Genomic DNA, 6876 nt, shown 5'->3' with positions numbered 1-6876 from the left:
AGCAGTCCAATTGAAAATAAGTAGTCCTTCAGAGTAACTCCTAAGTAGTACTATTGCATTATTTTGTCTGGATGTCAGTCACTGCTTTCAGTTATGTTTAGTCATGACTAACTAAACTAGAAATTGTCCATTGAATCGGATTTAAAACATTTGACCATATTGGGCTACCTGTATTTATGTTCTGGCTCTTCTGCAATTATGCCGCCCCCCTTAGCCCCCTCATTGCAAAATGTACAGCTACAGATCTGGTGTTCTTAGTGCTCCAGATGGAAGGGGTTGGGGTGAGATGCCTGCTGTCCAATTTATTTTCAGGTTGACTTAAAAACCACCCCACTAATGTCAATGGAAATAACTGAATCTTTCTAACTTGAAATGAAATCCCACTTCCTTTCCACCCTCCCACTTTAAGTATTGCAACATAAAATTTAAAACAACTGTACCCTGCCCATGAATGGATGGGACACAACCTTCATTAGGTGCTTGAAACCCATAAAGGAAAACGAGTGTGAGTGAAATTGGTACATATTGTAGAAAAGCATGTTGCTTTGTGTATATCCAAGATATTTGACTCCATGTCAAGATCTTTGACATTGGTCTGAAGGCATATGACTAAGTTCTAATTCTGAAGTTGAGAAGGTCTGGACCTATAAGCTTCATGGGTGGGAGAGCACTTGGAAAACATATGTGAGCGGCTGTGAACTCTTCAAAGGAGTGATATAAGTGAAATAAACAGCAGTAATAATAAGAATAAGAATAAAAAGTAGGAATTTCAAGATGTTCTTAGCCCCGAGCTTTTTTGCAAAGGGAAGATAAGATGCTGGCAAATAATTCTTATCCATTGCTGTGAATACTATATCCCAAGAAGCTTTGAGCAAACTATAGTCAAGCTTAGAATGTATCTACAGTGGCCCACCATCTCTTTTCCTCCTCCACTAATAAGCTGCAAAAAGTCTAGAAGGCAGTTTTTTCATCAACAGTTATGTGCTAGAGAAGCTCCAACAGATTTGTGTCAAGTGCCTAGAAAACAGTTACACATCATACGTGGAAGGCACAGTGAAATGAATTCTCATGATTTCAGATGATTTGTTTCTCAGCTGAGTGGCAGTTTTTGCAGGAAGACCTTGGAATGAAGAGCATTTTATAGCTAATGTGACTGGTCCCAAACCTGTACTTTATCTCCCCTTTTTTCTCTCTCTCTGAGAACAAGGCTATTCACTGCCAAAGAGCAAAGTTAATGTCTCTTCTGCTAGTATCCTCTGGTGCTAGAAAGCAGCCAGAGTTGTGTGACTGATTGATTGCCATCATTTTATTGGGACGTGGTTTAAATCATCAGTAGTTTACTGATAAGAAGACAACATAGAACTGGCTTCTATTCTTAACGAAGTGAACTATTCTGATCCTAGGGAAGTCGATTTACTTGTCAGAACCTGTATAATCTATGGTATCTCTCATTCACTTGCAATAGGGTTAGTCTACATTTATCTTTACCCCAGTGATTGTAGCTTCTGTGGCATATGTATTATTGACTCTTTTAAAATAAAAAAGCTTCAAATACAGCTTTATACTCACTGACATCACATCATGCTCAAAAGAAAAAGAATTCAAACACATATCCTCTATTGCTTCAAAAATAAACAAGGAAAGGGGAGAATGTTAATAATCTTAAGGCTTTGCTTCATATTGTTCATGTCAGAAGAAAATATATGGCGGAACTGCATGCTTTTTATGATTGGTACAGTTTGGGCTTGGGCAAGATTACTTAAGAAACATTAAACATTAGACAGACTGAAAAGCTGTTGCTAATTCCCTTCAGAACCTCTTGCTATAGCAACCAAGAGAGATAAAATGAAAAGAATTACCTGTTCCTTGCTTTCCTCACTCCTGGCCGTAGGCAGAATACTTTTAACCACTTTCAATTAAAGTACCTTAGCAATTATTTGAAAACTTGGGTTTAAATGACAAGTGACAGTGGCAGACCTGTTTGTTTAACCTGGGTGTGCATCAATCTTGTATAAAATGCAGGATGAGGGTTTACTTTAAGGTGGAAAAGGAGAGGAGAGCTGGTCTTGTGGTAGCAAGCATGACTTGTCCCCTTAGTTAAGCAGGGTCTGCCCTGGGTGCATATGAATGGGAGACTAGAAGTGTGAGCACTGTAAGATATTCCCCTTAGGGGATGGAGCCGCTCTGAGAAGAGCATAAGGTTCACAAAGCTTCCAATATTTCACAGAGGAAAATCAGCCGGTTACCTGACTGATATGTGAGCAAACATCAATGAATTTGGAATATTTTGAGGGGAATATGCTCAAAACTGAATTTACAAGCATGAAGAACAAATGGACTGCAGTCTAGACAGATGCAATGCCAGTGTTAGGATCTCAATGAGGAGTTGCTCCTCTGGGAGATCCGAACAGTGATTCAGGTCAGGGAAAGGGGTTTGAGAACCTACAGTACTTAGGTGTTCAGTCAGGTAGGTTCTGGGGCAGCATGTGACACCAAGCGCTCCCAACCAACAGACTTTGCAATTGACTTTATGGACACCAAACGAGTCCTTCTCAAGTCAACTGCAGGTGTTCGAGACCCTTTTATAGGGTCTGTTCCTCTGTAAAGTCCCAAAGGTGGGAAAATTTAGAAATACAAAAGAAACAAAGGTGTGGGTGTGGTTGCTGCTATTCAGATGGAACACAGACCAAAAGCTCTATTGTGCTAAAGCTACATAACTGATTTAGGGAAGAAGGTTTTGATTTCATTCCAAATCCCAGTTTCTCAGGGGTAGTTTTAAAGGTAAAGACTCTTCTGCATCAGAAACCCTGGCTTCTTTTAAAATGCATGGAATTCAAGAAGCATAAATCTTTGCTTTTGTACCATTTCAGGGTATGCAGGATACAATTGTTTGATCCAAACAGAAAGCAGATTTTTCCTTCTGGCAAAGGTAAAGTTCCTGAAAAGGAAGGAGGGCATTGTCTGGTAACAGGACCATGCTTATAACAACCCTGTTCTCATACCCTCCTTTAGGGGTACAATATTCTGCATTGTGAAGATACTTCACAGCTTCTTCATGCACTCTATTTATTTACTGCACAATAGTCTATCCTCCACTGACATGAAACCAAACTGGTGATGGCTGCTTCCCAAAAGATATACTAGAAAAACATTATTACCCTACACTATGTTATCAACAGCTCAAAATATATTTCAGCAGGTGAAACTGAAAGCTGTACACTGCATGATACCTAACGGTCTAACTCAGGGGTTCCCAACATGTGGTACACCAGATGTTGCTGAACTACAACTCCCATCATTCCCAGCCACAATAAACTGAAGTAGGGCATAATGGGAGTTGTAGTTCTGCAACATCTCGAGTACCACAGGTTGGTACTAAACAAGGATGAAAATGCATGCTATACAGGAATGCTTCCAACAGGAAATGCCTTGTTTGTTTTGCAAAAGAATAGTTGCACAGGGAACAAGGACTCCTGTCAGGACCAGAGTACACAGAGAGGGGCATGTCTATTCTTTCCTGTTATGCCATATTCCCACTGCAACTCACCCATCACCTGAAACAGCCATATCTTCAAATCATTGCTTGGGGAGCAAATTGTTCCTTCAGGGAGCCTATTTTCTGTGAGAAAAGAATGTGAAGGAAAGCGATGTTCCCAGGTAGCTGCCTTATTCTGAGTCAGACCATTGGTCCATCTAGCTCACTGTTGTTTACACTGACTGGGAACTACTCTACAGGATTTCGGATGAGATTGTTTCCCAGCCCTACCTAGAGAGGCCAGGGATTAAACCAGGAGTTCCTGCATGCAAAGCAAATGCTCTATTACTTAGCTACAGCCCCATCTCCCTCACTGTGAGTGAATTGCTCCTCCTTGGGTGCCCTGATGCGGACATGGCTGTCAACCCCATGAACTTATGCTCTTGACAACAAAAAGAGGTGCTTACCACATGTTTTGTGTGCACATCTCGTTTGATCCTTCTGACTCAGAGATGTAACTTTTAAACACCCTGGGGGGACAAGCTGAATCCTGAAGAGTAACAGAACTCACAGCTCACACTAACAAAATTTTAACAGGCAAACCCAAAACATTAGAAATGAAGGCAAAACAGAGATAGCAATTTATTAGGGATGATGGCTATAAAAAAATAGAGACTGCTTCTGTTAAACAAGGGCATTTGGAGTGCATGAATCTGGGTGGAGTATAAAAGAAGTTCTGCTAATGGGCAGGGATGTGTGTTTCATTTTGGATTCAAAATGTTTTGTGCACAAAACAGGCCATTTCAGCTGTTTTGTAGCCAAAACAAAACACCCAATGCTCAAAACTGAAAATTTTGTAGCCTAAACAAAACGTCCCTGTTTCGGATACAAAACGTTTTGTTGTTTCGGCTGTTTTAGAACTCCATTTTGCAATCACAGAAAGTCTTTCTCCTTCAGTCTCCATTTTGAGTTTTGACATCTGTTTGAATTTCCAGCCCTTCCAGCCCGCAGATTGGCCAGCAAAAGCATGGGCTGATCCGCTGGCAATTGCCTCCTTATTCCTTTTAAGCACATTTAAGGGTAAATTTTACCCTCATTGGCCAGTGGGGCAGTGTGCATTTCATTGTTGTTGTTTCACACTGTTGTGTGTAGATCAATTGCATTTTGGGCAGGGGGGATGTGGATGTGCATGACCTTTGGAAATCTGCCTGGTTTTTTCCAAAGCTCTGTTGTTGTTGATGTGTGATGTTGATGTTATTTGGGGTGGATTCGGGGCAGAAAGAGGGCTTTGGGGCAGAAGAGTGGGTCAGGTGGTAGTGCCCCAATGGGTGCCTGCTGCCACCCAGATTCCAAAGGAATTGGGAAAAGGGCTGATTTTTAAAGAATTTCTGAAGTTGACATGTCTTTGGGGGAGATTCGGGGCAGAAAGGGGGCCTGAGGGGCAAAACAGTGGGTTGGGTGGCAGTGCTCCAAGGGGTGCCTGCCACAACCCAGATTCCAAAGGAATAGGGCAAAGGGCTGATTTCTTAGGAATTGTTGAAGTTTATGCCTCTTTAAGGTCGCCCCCCAGGGAATGATAGAGGTTTCAGAAGACCCATAACTCCACCTGGGGGGCACTAGGGTGGCCGGGAGCAAGTGGTGGTATAGTGCACATAGGGTGCCAACCACCCCCATGTGTTGCTAACCCATGAGGTGCTGGGTTCTGTTGTTTCTGAGGTGTTCTGAGTGTAGATTCTCTGGTAGCATATGAGATTTTCAACGACAAACCATGAATCCACTCTCATATGCTACCAGACAATCTGAATCAACACTCAAAACATCTCAGAAACAACAGAACCCAGTACCCCATGGGTTAGCATAGGGTGGTTGGTACCCTATGTGCTCTATACCACCACTCGCTCTGGGCCACCCTGGTGCCCCCCCAAGTGCAGTTATGGCGCAAGAATTATGGAGGTCCATCATTCCCTATGGGGAAGAACTTTACAGACGCGCAAACTCCATTACATTTTAAAAAATCAGCCCTCTACCCAATTCCTTTGAAATAATTCTGGCAGCTTCCTTGCCCCCACTGGGCATGACCACCCACCCTACTCTGCTCTGGGCCACCCCTTTCCCCCCAACATGAAGCTATACTTTTGCTGAAACCTCCATTCTTCCCAATGGGAATAATCCTATACTTCAAATATTCACCAAAAATCAGCCCTTTGCCCAATTCCTCTGAGATTTGGGTAGTAGTTTCCACCCATTGGGCCCTACCACCCCCTCCCACTAGTTTTTCCCTGGGGCCATTTTTTAAAATAAAAAATGTTTCGGATTCGGATTTTGCAATTTCTCACAAAGAACAAAATTGGGGTGTTTCGGGTTGGCTGATTACGAACTAAGAACAAAATGGGGGTGTTTCGGATTCGGACAAAAAAAAAACAGGAAAAAAAACCGCACAACCCTACTAATGGGCTGTGAAGGAATAATTGAAGGGCTCTGTTCATCTGCATAAACCCATTTGCTCCTCAAATCATCCACACCATCCTTTGTATGTGATGGGAGCAGACCTATTTGCAGCCATCACATCTGGAACTGGAAGAATAAAGGGAAGTGTTTAAAAATCACCACTTGTGGTTGTGAAAGGACAAACGAGAGCCATTTTGCACCCATTCTGCCACCACCATTCTGTAGATTTCTTTTGCATCCCTTAGTATTTCAGTGTTTAGCAGGTTGGTGGTTACAGTAGCTAAGTGTTAATTGGTTCCTTGGCATGCCAAGATGGAACCTGATTAATTAGAAGAGGAAGTACCAATCCCAAAGCAGCAAGACTTGCACATCAATGTTGATGCCTTCAGCTTCAGTATATAATGAGACTTCTTGCTGCAGGCAAAGGGGAGACCGCATGCTTCCTTGTCTCTGGCATGGAGCAGAATTAAGCCTGAACTCTGTAGCAGACCCCTGCTTATCAGCAACCTTGCTATTACTCCGTCGACCCTGATGTGCATAAGCAATATTTTCATCCACTTCCCGAGAGAATTATCTAGCTGTTGAAGTAGAAAATGAATATTTTACAGTTCACTTGTCTGATCAATTACCTACAAGCTGCTGCAGTATTTTATAGCCAGTGGGAGAGCTGTGTAGGTGATGATAGGGAAATCTGGAGGGAATCTCGGCCAACTATTTTTTAAAAAGGGGAATAAAACTGTGAATGAACTGCTGGTAAAACTCCTTTGTTCATAAGGGTCTAGCCAGAAATTACAGTGTAACCAATTAAAGCACGTAAGTGACAATCAGATGAATGTGAATTCCAGAGGTGAGGAAATTTGATTGCTTGATTGGAGGATAATGAAGTGCAGAATGGTTCAAAGCTAACTTCTCCTCAATAAAACATCTCCCTTGGTACTTTTATTTGCAGATTT

This window comes from Hemicordylus capensis, chromosome 6, assembly GCF_027244095.1.
Source record: "Hemicordylus capensis ecotype Gifberg chromosome 6, rHemCap1.1.pri, whole genome shotgun sequence".
In the NCBI taxonomy this organism is placed as follows: Eukaryota; Metazoa; Chordata; class Lepidosauria; order Squamata; family Cordylidae; genus Hemicordylus; species Hemicordylus capensis.
This window is presented reverse-complemented; position numbering follows the sequence as displayed.